Source organism: Apium graveolens, chromosome 1 (assembly GCF_009905375.1).
Source record: "Apium graveolens cultivar Ventura chromosome 1, ASM990537v1, whole genome shotgun sequence".
In the NCBI taxonomy this organism is placed as follows: Eukaryota; Viridiplantae; Streptophyta; class Magnoliopsida; order Apiales; family Apiaceae; genus Apium; species Apium graveolens.
In genome coordinates, this window is record NC_133647.1 from 69,889,826 (window position 1) to 69,903,773 (window position 13,948).

The 13,948-nt window shown below is 36.0% G+C and overlaps 2 long non-coding RNA genes across 2 annotated transcripts; one reads left to right on the plus strand and one right to left on the minus strand.

Annotated features, from left to right (window-relative positions):
* Nucleotides 1–420: 420 nt before the first annotated feature.
* LOC141664223 (uncharacterized) lies at nucleotides 421–1,345 on the plus strand. Its single transcript, XR_012551891.1, has 2 exons — nucleotides 421–531; nucleotides 688–1,345. It is a non-coding gene; the product is annotated as an uncharacterized LOC141664223 (long non-coding RNA).
* On the minus strand, nucleotides 1,179–2,911 carry LOC141664217 (uncharacterized). Its single transcript, XR_012551888.1, has 2 exons — nucleotides 2,718–2,911; nucleotides 1,179–1,585 (listed from the first exon to the last, which is right to left on the minus strand). It is a non-coding gene; the product is annotated as an uncharacterized LOC141664217 (long non-coding RNA).
* Between the last annotated feature and the right edge of the window lie 11,037 nt (nucleotides 2,912–13,948).

Sequence of the window (13,948 nt, forward strand, 5' to 3'; positions counted from 1 at the left end):
ATTTAAGCTTTGAACATCAATGTTTGCACCAATATACCCATTTGTCATGAAGTACAAAAACGTTCTTTTTTGATCTTGAAATATTGAAAACGTACCTTTTAAACTTTGGACCGCCTGGTTTGTACCGGTTTTTTTCCGGTTCAAGGCTAAAAATGTATGTGCTTCAGAGTAAAAATGAAATGTTTTTGTACCTGAGGGACATATGGGTATAGTGATGCAATCCTTGAGTTTCAAAAGGTCATTAATCCATTTTATTTCATTTAAGCTTTGAAAATCAAGGTTTGCAATTAAATATTCCTGGTGATCACATACATGCTACTAGCACTTGGCATTTACCAACTGACCTAGAGGCATATCCCTCACACCTGCAGCCATGGGAACAACTAACTCTGAGACGAGGCTGATTGGAATGCCTGCATTCATTGACACTAACACTCCGATCTTCTTACGGAAGAAACACACTTTGTAGAAGAGGTTTCCGGCTATATACAGGAGAACCTTTGGGCTCTTTCACCAATTCGTTGAACTATTGTAAGTTAGTGCAAATTAGAACTAGTATTAATGAACATTGTAGCTGGAGAAGCTTTCTTCATAGTCTCCATCTCGATGAAAAACTCTCTTTGGTGCTCGAGTCTAGTTGTGTGTATCTAGCTTGTCTTTCTAACGAAATCCTTTTGCAAATTGCAGTGAATATGTTAACAGTGGAGTAATGCTCTCCGTCACGGCATGTAAAAGGAATACCTATTACTCATACTTGTTTGTAGACACACTTTTGGAGTGAATGGGTTGAGAAAGAAGTATCGTCTAGGCATTGTTTTACTAATTTTGGTGTAAATATATCAATAAGGACCAAATCTTTTGCTAGACGGGACCTCCTTACTAATTCCGAATCATTTACAGCTAAGAATTTATGGGTACCAGGCGAGCATAAGATAAATTTTCTGTTAACAAAGTCTTTCTCTTGGACATTGTTAGTTGTTCAGTGAGAGACAATAAAATCAGAGAAATGTCTCATGAGATTGGAGAGGGATGAGTATTGTACAGATATTGTAACTAAAATGATTTAACAGTCAGGGGATGAGTATAAACTTTCATATTCTCTGCAATGTAGTAGTTTCTTACTACTCTTCTAGCTAATACATTGTAAACGTACTGCTGCTCATAAACTTTGCACTGACTTTAGGAAACTAATAAAACTTTAGGAAAATTGTATTTAGTAGCACAGTTCATAATTTAAAACGTTACACACAATAAATTAGTATTACAATGGCACTTGAATTCAATACTGAAGTTGCAATAAACTTTATTTAGTCTAGCGCTGAAGCTGATACTCACAAGCAGCTAGCTCAACAATTACCGATGCACGTCAAAGTGAGTCGCGGGCACAAACAGCCGCCACAACAAGTTTGGTTACCTGAACATCTCTCACCAAGGTGTTTGCAGTGTCGACGGTGATGACCGTCCGCGTCATTTTCATCAAGGACAAATGAATATTTTAGCAGTGTTTTCCGGGTAAATGTCAAAACCACACCATGCCCTGTGCATTCTGAGTGGACGATGGCGTCTTTTTCAGTTTCAGCCAGGCCTATTGGAATCATTGTGGAGATTATAACTACTAATAATGCACATTGAATACCCAGAGAAGCTTTGTTAATGCTCTTCATCTTCCTCACAATTTGTTTATGAGACCGAATCAAATATACTTATGAAGCATTGTTATATAAAGCAAATCTTTTTTATCGCCTACGTGCTAAGAATTTGGTTTAGTTGCATATGAATGGGATGAGTAGTGTTACCCCCTTCAGGACGTACTTGTTAATTGCCACACTATTGGAATGAACGATTTAGGAATGTGATATAGGTAAGCTTTGTTTTATTATTTTTTCTTCTTCAGTTATCTTACACCAGCAACACAACATATTTTGAATACGTATCAGCATGAACTGAATCGCAACTTGACGCAATGAACAATCTTAGATAGTTGCATTTCACTGGTTAGGTGAGAGTTGCTCAAAGGCAGGAGTTGAACACAAAACAAATTGTACTTGGATCTATAGTGCCATTTTAATTATCTCCCGTATTCCATAATCATTGTATCAATTTAGTTGTCCAAACATTATTGTTAATCTACTACAGTTAGACACTACGTTCTGCAATCCTCTTTTATAAGCAGCTAGCAGTTAACAAATTACCCAACCGCTTTAAAGTAACTCGAAAGCACGGACAGCCACTACCACAAGTCTGTTTATCAGAACAGTTAGCTCTCATTAAGGTGCCTGCATCTCATTACACCATCACCGGGATTTTCTTGAGGCAGAAATACATGATAAGTTTAATCGAGTTTGAAAAGCTTTTGGCTTGTATGCCTCAGTTGAACTTGAACCTACCAATATTTGGTTTGGGTCAGCTTAATTAGATTACATCCTGTTTTTAAGTCATTTTAGTCATGAGTTCCCAAACATATAATAGATTCCTCAGGCCACAGTCGAGATAAGAATTACTGACAAAGAGAAAGAATACAAAATATAACAGAATAGCAGCAGCATATTATATGGAGTAGCAACAGAAGAATGGTGTTAACCACTTTATAAGCTATACATGTCCTGGGGATAAGAGTTGACTTGCAAATGACAAGCTGATGAACACAAATTATCGACTCAAAAATCACAATCAACACACAGAAACAGTTCAAAATTTGGACCCACAGAGACTATTACCGATCATATTTGCTATCTTTGCCAAGCTATACATGTCTGCCCTGTGCTCAGCTACTTAAACAACTTCCCTTCTTCATGATAATAACACAGTATCTACATACTGCAGGCTGCACCACCTAACTCTTTAATTGTAACGCCTTAAATTTAGGTTTGTATTATATCATATTTATAATAAATTATGTGTGTTAATGTGTCATTTATGTGAAATTAACTATCAAACCCTAATTGCTATATGTTATGTGCATTCTGTGTCATCGGCATTTTTAAAGTATTTTCCGGGTATTTTATTTGTCATTTATAGTTTTCATTTCAAACGTTTTACGACCCGAACCATGATTTTAAAGCAGATATTTCAAATAAAATAATGGGCCTTATTTTTCATCAAATGACTTTTACCATCGCATTATTATGAACATCTAGACATTTTATAAATTTTCTCTTTTTGCGAAAAATTACTTTTCCGGGCCCTATTGGGTATTAAAAACCCCAAAAATATCATATTTTTATTTTTATAAAATTATAGGACTTTCATTTATACTATTTCATTGTATTTTTGTATTATTCACAATTTTTGGGAAATTTTGACATATATATTGTATATATAGAATATTTATAAATTAAATTTTAATACTCAAAAATTATAAAATTAGGGGCCTATTAATTTTAAAAAGTGTAGAATTAGGGCCTTAATTTTATTTAGGAGTGTTACTTTCACTACTATAAATAGCCTAATTTTTATTTAATTATTATTAATTATGTATTTAAAAATCAGAAAATTACAAAATTCTCTGCAAATCGGGTCGGGAAGAACAGGGTCGGGTCGAGAATTCAAGCCGTGATTTTGAGCAGATTACAACATCAAATCAAGTGATTCCAGTAACCAAATCGAAGGTTTTCATCTGAACTTTCTCTTTCTAACATTAATTTCATGTTTTAATCCGTAATTTTTGATTTTCGATTTCTAGGGTTTATGTTCGAATTAGGGTTTTTTGATTGTAGGGTTATTATGATATTTTGATGATTGATATACTTTCCTGATGTGATTTACAGTCGATTCATGATATTTAATTGATCAAACGATACCTAGATAGCAAAGTTCGATTATTAGGGTTTATGCTGAATTTTCAAATTACAACTCGATTATTTCTGTGAATATTTGGTTCCTGATATGTTAGGGGTTAGATTGTATGTGTTCTTAGCTTCGATTTGCACTATTAAATGTTATGTTTTATGTACAAATGAATGATTTGGATTTTTTGGCCGGAGTTTATGTTGATTTTGATCGGAAAAGATGAACCAGGGATGATTCCGGAATGTTTTGATCGGGGTTAGACTGCTGTGTTAATTTGCAATGGAAAGCACTTAAAAACAGCACCAAATGGTGTTGATTTGGGACTGTTTTGGAGTCACCGGAATCCGGTGAAGTCGCCGGTTTTTGGAAAAATCCGGTCAAGTTCTTCATGACCCGGATTGTGACCCGGTTGACCCGTTTGTCAATCCGATTTGATCTGTTTCTGTCAGATTCTGGTTTCTGACAAATGTTTCCGGATTTTATTTTTATTTTTATTTTTATTAATTTTAAAAATCAGTTTTATAAATTTTATAAATTGATTAATTAATTAATTGATTTATATTATAAATAATTCTGAAATATTTTCTAAAAATCAGATTTAATTATTTTCTCAATTATTTATTATTTATTTATTTATTTATTTTTTATTTATTAATTATTTAAAAATGATTAGTTATTTTGGTAATTAATCAAATAATTTTCAATAAATCATAATAAATTCATTTTAATTCCAAAAATTATAGAAAAATCATTTTTAATTCTGATTTTTCTTAAATATTGATTTAAAAATTATTTTAAGGTTTAAAAATTAGTAATAATTATTTATAATGAATAATAAATTGAATTATTCATATTTAATTGATATTAATTAGACCGTTAGTCCGATTCGAGCGAAACGAAAGCCCTTTGACTTAGAAAAATGAATTCTTTTCATTAAAAATAATATTAAGACCTAATTTCGTCTAAAAATTTGTTGAATTTGTTATTTGTTTGATTATAAGATGAATCGCGTGTCGAGACGAGTCCGAAAAATTCCGAAAAATAGGAAACGAGTCAGATAATGATAAGTTGAGCGATCAGCGAGTCAATTTTGATTCTAAAAATTATTTTAACTATAAAAATGATTATGTGCTTACGTGCTTATGTGTATTATGTGGTTAATCGAGTCTTACTTGCTAATATATAATATACGAGGCAGTCATAAGCACATGGGTAGACATTAGGAACGATATGAAGCCGGTTCAAGACGTAATTGAAGTACAAAATGACTAAACCAGTGTATTTCTCTAACAGAAGCTAAGCCAGCAAGGCAGGTTGAGTCGGTGATAGACGAAGTTGACATATTTGTAGTGAGACGCGTAGAAGGCAAGTTTTTCCCCTATTCTAATTTCAGAATAGTGATATTTCTTCAGATTCTTGTCACGCTTGCACTCTTTTGATTCTTGTTTATAAACACTGATACACACTTGTTATTCTCTTGTTCATATTTCATTTCAATTCTTGATTTCTCCGTTTCCTTGGATTTCTGATTCATATTCCATTTGTTACTCACTTATATTGATATATTCTGGTGATTAGAATATATAAAAGCATACCGATTATTCCGGATGTTGTGTGATGGACTGGATAATGATATTTTAGGGATTAAGTGTGTCTTAATCCTAAGGACCGGAACATGACCGGTGCCTTGAGATAGGTCGTAGTGCCTAGGTACCCGACTGGATCTATATATGGAGATATAGATCTACATTATATTCTGACTGATCAGTAGGATATAGATGCGAACTTGTGTCCATTTTAGTTCATTTGTGCTCGCTAGTAATGGCCTTCTTTCTATTTTTGTGGGGTTATATCTTTGCAGATATACCCGGGTTACCGATTGATATAAATTGCTTCAACACTATTTTTATTTTGCGGACTTGTTGAGCAATTTTTGGCTCACCCTTTTTGTTGTTATCCACCTTATTGTTTTCAGTTAAGAAGGAATATGAAACCCATCAGGACTCGAGTGGTAAAGAAGTGGGTCAAGCCTCGGGATCCTCTCATACCTAAGGTGTTGATCCCAATCCAGGAAGAAAGTTTTGAGTTTCCCGAATAGGTGGAGTGTAGATAGTTAGTGTGTGTGTCTGAATAAAAGATGAAATTAGTTTAAAAATGGTTAGACAATGGTTTGTATAAAGAGAGTTGTAAGATTTTGAATTTGGTTTGTAATAAAGTAGTTAGTGGTTCTTGTTTTGATACTTCAACCTAAAAAGATCCTGGTTAGTATTAAAGGGGTTTAGAATTATTTCTTTATTATTTGTCAATCAGATTGTACAGGTTTGGTGAGTAGCTAGTAACCCCCAGACTTATACCCGGGTCTGGAGGTCGTTACAGGTTTGACATCAGAGCTGTAGGTTTAGTCCCTAAAAACAAGACCATTAGGATTAAGATAATATAGGGAGATCACATAGGATATGCATACTCAAATAAGAAGAGTAGTGTTAGGATTTAGATAATATTATGATTTAGATAATGTTAGGATAGGAAGGTATTAGTTATAGGAATGATTTATTGACCTTTCTTCTTTCTTTGGTATATTATTAGATGGCGTCGTCAGGTTATTCGGCTTTTTTTGAGAGGACAATGACTGGTCCAGTCTTACCAGTTGTGCCACCGGTATCTGAGTTCATGTTTCCTCCTCTTCCACCTCCACCACCAGTGCCACAGGAGCCAGCACCTCCAGTACAGAGGATAGTCCATGACCCTATAGAGATGTTTGATCTATTGGAGTTCTTTGAGCCGATGATTCCACTTCCGGTAGAGCATCAGTTTATACCGGGTATTGAGCCAGAGCTTCCACCACCACCAGTGTTGCCTCCTAAACCAGTACATGCCCTAGAGCCAGACATATTTCAGATGATTCCAGTCGAGGGAATGTGAGAGCATGATGTGGATTTACAGTTGGGGTTACCACAGCAGGGTGCAGGCATACCGAGGGTTCCGTCACAGGAGTCAGTGGGTCAGGTTGCACAGCCGCATATGGTACCATACCATGAGTACAGGGTTATGAGAGATGATGTGGAGTATTGGAGAGCTCAGTTCCGGGAGATTATGCATTTATTTGACCAGAGAGACCGAGGACCGTTAGCTTCCCTTTAGCCAGATTACTTGATGAGGCAGAGGTTACAGTCGGTTTTGATGAGTGCTACTTGGGAGCTGGATGATTTGACCCATGAGGGACCGCCTTCTTTCACGGAATTTTATAGGATATTTTGTATGACACAGACTTTGGTTCAGATACTTAGGGATGAGCTGAGGCGTATTCCTCCAGGATTCTGAGATATTGACTTCAGAGGGCAGATGTATATAGATGCAGCGTAGTATGACATAGTGAGTAGTGTGTATGTGTGTAGTAGTAGTTTGACTGATAGTAGTTAGTTTGACTTGTAGCCGCCGTCATGACCAGCGGAGCGAGACTTTTTATACCAAGCACTTACACCTGAGGCTGGTGTCATATATAAAATGAACTTTTTCAAATTTCCTTTATTTAAATTTCAGTCTTTACACTTTTACAGCATTTACTTTTACTATATTGTTGTACAACTTTTCATACTTTAAATTCTGTCAAGAAAAAAAAAAGAAAAGAAAAGAACAAATATTTCATTTAACTGTTTACATTTCCTGTTTTTATATTAAGAAAACTGTTTCTTTCTTCGAACCATTATCTAAATTTTGTTAATACAGGATAACTTGTTTTCTTACCTACTATCAATTATTTAATAAAATGTTAAAGAGACATCACTTGTTTTATTATTAGCAAATGGCACCAAAGAGAAAGACTAGGACTGAGACTTCCAACAGCAATTCTGAAGAACAAACTAATGATACCATGAACCAAATGGTCCATCTGATGCAACAAATGCAGCAATAGCAGCAGCAGATTCAACAGCAAATGTTATAACACCACCTCATCCTAAGCCTCAGATACCACCAGCTATACCTATTATTACTTTCAAACAATTTCAGTCGGTTAAACCTCCAGAATATGATGGGTCAGCTGATCCCATTAAGGCTACCACTTGGTTGAAAGAAATAGAAAAAGCATTTGTGCTAGTAAAGATAAGTGAAGACCAGAAGACTGACTTTGCTAGTTACTTGTTAAAAGGAAAAGCAAATTATTGGTGGGAATCTAAAAAGGCTTTAGAGGGTGAAGATGTTATTGCATGGGATAGATTTAAAGAGCTGTTCTTAGAAAAGATTTTCCTTGCTATGTGAGAAATCAAATGCAGATTAAGTTTTTGGAACTGAAATAGAGAAGTATGTCCGTGACAGAGTATGAAGCCAAATTTACTGAATTGGCTAGGTTCATTCCAGAACAAGTGGATACTGAAGAAAAACGAGTTCAAAGGTTCCAAGAAGGGTTACGACCGTGGATCCATGGACAAGTTGCAGTTTTTGAGTTGACGACGTATACTGCCGTGGTCCAGAAAGCCTTGATCATCGAAGGGGAAAGTGAAAAATCTCAAAAGGATAAAGGATAGGAAGTTTTCAAGACCGCTCCAGCCAGGAAGCCGGGATTTCAAGCCCGGAAAATTTTGAATTTTAAAAGGGTAGGTCAAGGTACCCAGAAAACAGGTAATCGTTTCCAAGCCCCCAGCCGGCAGGGAATTATCAAAGTCATAATACCGTATTGCAAGACATGTAATTGAAAACATACCGGCGTATGTATTAAAGAAGATATGATGTGTTACAAATGTAAGCAGAAATGTCACTATTCTAACGAATGTCCAATGGGAAGAACAGCGGAAATTACTTGCTTCTAGTATGAAAACAAAAGGCATATCGCTAGGAATTGCAAAGGACCAGCCATGGCAGCTAGTATTCCGAAAGTGTTGGCATTACATCCTCCACCGCCGCCTAATCAACCCAGAGCAAGAACTTTCAACATGACAATGAAAGAAGCAGTGCAGAGTCCTACTGTAATTGCATGTACGTTTTTGGTGAATTCCATAAATTCAAAAGTATTAATTGATTCTGGAGCTACTCGTTCATTTATATCTGAAAAATTCCTCAATACGTTATGTTAGGTCACACACACTGTAGAGGGGGGTGAATACAGTGTATAATACAATCAAATCGATATTTAATATATTAAGTAACAGAAAATAAACTTTATTGAAATAATAAACTCTGTTACAGTATGGAACTGTTACCTCTCAGTGATGAACAAATATCACGAGAGCTGCTAGGGTTACAATGAATAATCTTCTCGAATATGATAACACTTATAGTGTAAACCCTATGTCTGTGTTTATATACTACACAGTTACAAGATAATCGCTAATTGATATGGAATATAATTCTGCTTCCTAAAACATATCAATCAGATATATTTTCATCCAAGTATTCCATTCTTCACGGAACTCCTTCTTCATGCATATCTCTTTTTATGTTTATCTTGATCTTCTTTCCTTTAATCAACTACTATCCTTATCTGATCGTCCTTCAGCACTTAAGTTCTGATATCTAACTTCTGATGATTATCTCCTGATAATATAAGTACTGAATCCTTAAGTCCTGACTTCCAGTATAAGTACTGATCAACGGTTAAGTACTGATTTGTCCTGTTAAATAAGATCTGAAATCTAAACATAGATTATGTTAGCCATGACATTATCAAATATATCTAACAATCTCCCCCAACTTGTAAATTAGCATAATATACAAGATTAACAGATATTTGATGATGTCAAAAATATTAAGTACAGATGCATGAGAATTAGACTAGATAACTACAACTTACAATCCTTAAAGCTTTACCAATATTCAACTTCTGATAGCAACTTCAGTCTGTACAAATATCAGAATTTAAGCAGTTGTAGATCTTCGAGTTGGCTTCATCATCTGATCTCTCTGATGTCAGGAGTTGTTCTGAGATAGTTCTTTAACAAACATTTCTTTGCATATCTGAGTTCATCAATCATTCTCCTTTTGGCATCTTTAAGCTCTGCAGTATCTTCACCAATTTGAAAGATTGCAGCTCTGAGATCATTGATCTTTGCTTTTCTTATATCCTGATCCAGTCTGATCAAATAAGCTTTATCAGACTCAAGATTGAATTCAACAGCCCTGTACCCCAGAAAGGTGGTTATAATCTTAGCAGTGTTGGGCTTCATTTCAACTATATCACCATTGTGATCTCTGTACTTTGGAACATATATGCTGTCAGACTTAACAGAATAAAGCCTTTTCTGTCTCTGAATCTGTTCTTTTAAATAGTTTGCAGCAGTTCCTGTTATTCTGTCATCCACTTGAAGTAAGAAAAGTACATGCTCCAATTCTTCAAAATACTTTAATGGAATGGCATTTTATCTTATATGATAAACCCTACCATCTGTCATGAAATACAATATGATGTATTCTTTCAAGTAGGTATGGTAAACCATATGTACAGATTTCAGTTGATTCAATCTCTCAGGAGTTGCTCCAATACCTGGTTCACTCAAGGAAGTTGGATCATTGTTAGTGTTATGTATTCTTCTTTCATCAGCACTTCCCAATCCAGTTTTATCTCTAGCTTCCTTTCCAGTAACTACTCTTACTTCAAAACCACTTGCAGTAGTCTTCAAAGGTTGAGTCTGTTTTGCTTTTGTGAATCCTGGTAGGAGTGTCTTTGGTCTATCTTCTGATATCAAGTTAACTTGAGCTATGTCAGAGGTTACTTGCTTCTTCTGAATATCAGAATTTACAATTTCTTGACTCTGAACAACTTGAGCCATGTCAGAGGTTGTTTTAAGAACTTTTCTTGAAGTCAGAGCAAGATCATCCTTTTCATCAGTAATTTCTTCATCCTCAGGAGGCACATAAACCTTGATAGGTTCACCAACTTTTTCTTTACCCTTGGATCTTGGATCTATCTGTGGTTGTGATCTAGCCAATAATGCTTCAGTAAGTGTCCTTTCTTTAATCACAATGCCTTTGAGTTTTGGAAGTGGCTTTTTACCAGAAGCTTCAGATTTAGATGTGACTTTCTCCGATTTAAGCCTGGCTTCTTCTTTCATTAAACTCTCCAAGTCCATTCCTGGATTTTCCTGAAGAAATAACTGTCTTGACATTTCCTCATCAAGATCTAAAAGTTCATCAGAACTTATCCTTTTACCAGTAGCAGAACTTATTCTCTTCCCAGTATCAGAACTTGTCCTGTGACTAGCTTGCCTTGATGTGAATCCTCTACCTTGACTATGACCTCTACCCATTCCAGAGTTTCCTTAATCATCTTTTTCATTATCCTTTCCTGTCAGTGTCTTGTCAGTCTTGCATTTGGACTTAATTACTTTCTCCCCCTTTTTGGCATCAGCAGGTAGTAGAAGAGAGATAAGCAATTCCACTGAGGATTGGATTTCAGTTAGTTGTGATTGCTGAGAAGTTTGATTTTTCAGAATTTCATCAATCTGAGCTTGTTGATGATCTTGAGTCTTCTCAATATAAGCAATCCTGTCAATGGTAGGTTGGAAGAACTTTTTCTTATCAATTTTCTAAACTTGTTCCTATTTGATAAAGTTCTCCTGAATCTTGTGTAGCTCTGCATGAGTAGTTGAATGAAGACCTTGTAGATGTTTAGTACTCAATGCAGTGACTCTAAGCTGGGTTTTGAAATCATCAGAATTTAACATTTCATCAGCTTTAGTCAAGTGCTCAGCAAGATACTTTCCAGTTGGAACACATGAAACTGAGTTCCATTCCTTAGTCCACTCCTGACCTGCAGGAGTTTCACTCCAAGGTACTGGTGCTTCTCCGGTAACAAACTTCTTAACCAGTTCAGACTTTAGAATAGTCTGTTGAGGAGCATGTCCTGAAGGACCTGTTGTATCAGCATCTGCAGTTGGAGCAGCATCACCAGTATCTCCAGCATTTGCAGCATCAGAACTTAAAGAATCAGTATCTTCTGATAAGACAACAGTGTGAGTAGCAATAAAGGTTTCAGCATCCTCTAATTACTAATCTTGTTCTAAGTTCTGATAGATGTTGTTGATAACTCTGGAGTTTGAACAGCATCAGGAACAGGTGTTGTAGAAGGATTAGTTGCTGGTGGAGCTTCTAAGAAAAGTATTTCACGCACAACCAGGTGCTGAATATCAATTTCAGCACTTAGGCCTGGATCAACAGGAGAGACAGACTTTTGAACATGAGACACAGATGGTGTGTTGGCCTTTTCAGTAGCAGCTACCTTAGATGGAGTGGATGGAGAAGAAGTGACTGGAGCAAATTCCTTGTCTTGTGAGATCAGAGATTCCTAATCCCCTTCCTTAGCTGCTTCCTCTTCATCATCTGAAACTGGCCTTTTTGCCCTCTGTTTCTGGTATCTCTTAGTTGATTTAGATCCCTTGGGAGTTTCAGGAACTGTCATTCTTCTAAGCCTTTTGAGAAGCCTAGATCCCCCAATTCCAGAATCCTTCTGAGAAGTCTTTTTCTCAGCTTCACCTACAACAGGTTCTGAAGAAGGTACATGTTCCTCAGTATCAGATTCATCTCTCAAGGCAAACCTCCTTCTCTTTTGAGGTGCTTGAGGAACAGTCTTTGTCCTCTTTGGCTTGGAGGATGAAGGCTTTACAGTAGGTGCTGAGGCTGAGGGATGATCAGTCTGTGAAGTGGAGAGATAGGATTTGAGATATTTCCTGAGGGTAGGTTGAGTAGAATGAGTGGTAGGTGCTGAGGATGATGGTTTTTGGGTGTTTGTTGTTGGTTGGACATCAGAGTAAACAGATCTATAAGTATCAGGATCAGCATTTACTAAGATCTGTTTTACAGACTGAGGAATCTGTAATGGTCTAACCACTAATTTCTTAGTGTCATCATTTACCAGGTCATTAAAGTATCGTTTTGCAACTTTAAAAGGTGGGGTTGTGGAACCGATGTGCTGACTCAGAATTGGGATAACATCAAAATTCGAACATTTGTTCCCAAAAGCTTTGGTGATGCAGTCGAAGAAGAAGCTCCATTCTCTTCTGATATGAGCCCATTTCAACTGCCCAAGTTTTGCCAAACTCCTTTCATACCCCAAATTTGCCATTAACTCCTGAAGAGCTGATTCTTCTGGAATTGAAAAGGTACAATCTTCTGGGAGATGTAGAGCTTTGCGTATTGTACCAGGAGTGACTGCATAAGATGAATCACCCACTTCGAAAACAATAATGGGAGTGCCATGTTTACCACCATCATCAAAGTGCCCAGTCCGCCAAAATGTCAGAACTTGTTGGCTCGAAAAGACTGAAGGCTGGGTTAATGCAAACCCAATCTCACTGTGTGCAAGAAGATCTTGCACAAAATGCAATTCAGATGGAACTTCAGCATGATCAAGAATTGCAGCATAGTTGTTTGGAACAAACTTAGCTCCATCAATAATTAAATCCTTAGGTGCCATGTGAAAAAATTGAGATTCAAAAGTGCCTGTTAGGTGTTTGATAAAATGTCTATATGAAAAACCAACGTGAGAGAGAGAGAGAGTAAAAGCAAGTAGAGAGAAAAAGTATGAACGAAATAAAAGATTAAAGAAATCATTTCTCTGTCGTACTTATACTCTAAAAAAAATGTTACCGTTGGACACCTGTCAGACATGCAGTAATAACGGATAGTTACTGGGTACGAGAAAACAGTAATCATTACTTGCCCACTTTCCTATTTTCAAGGAAAAACCGTTCCATTTACCCAGATATTCCATTAATCAAGGTGAAACAGTTTTAATTCAAAATTGAAACCGTTCCCACTGATTTAATTATTTTTCACTGCATCATTAATATTCTGAAAAGAAATCAAGTGAAAATGACCAAGATAAATCATATGAGTAAGTACTGATAAAGGAAAGTCAGAACTTATCTGAACTTAGACCTATTTCAGAACTTAACAGTCATCAGAACATAATTTCTTAACTCGAAAAGGAATGCCTATTTTAGTAAATCCTCATACAAGTTCTGAGTTATATTCTTCAGAACTTAATCATCAGAACATGCAACCAGAACTTGTCCTCAGAATTTGTGCAAAGTGACACAATGACTGTTTATCTAAAACAACATAGACCACCACAGTAATTTTCATCATTCATATGGAGTGATTAGTGTGTGCATTAAGCTAAATGTCAGACAAAGAGTAAAGTCTAAGTCACTTCAGTATATCTTAGAAA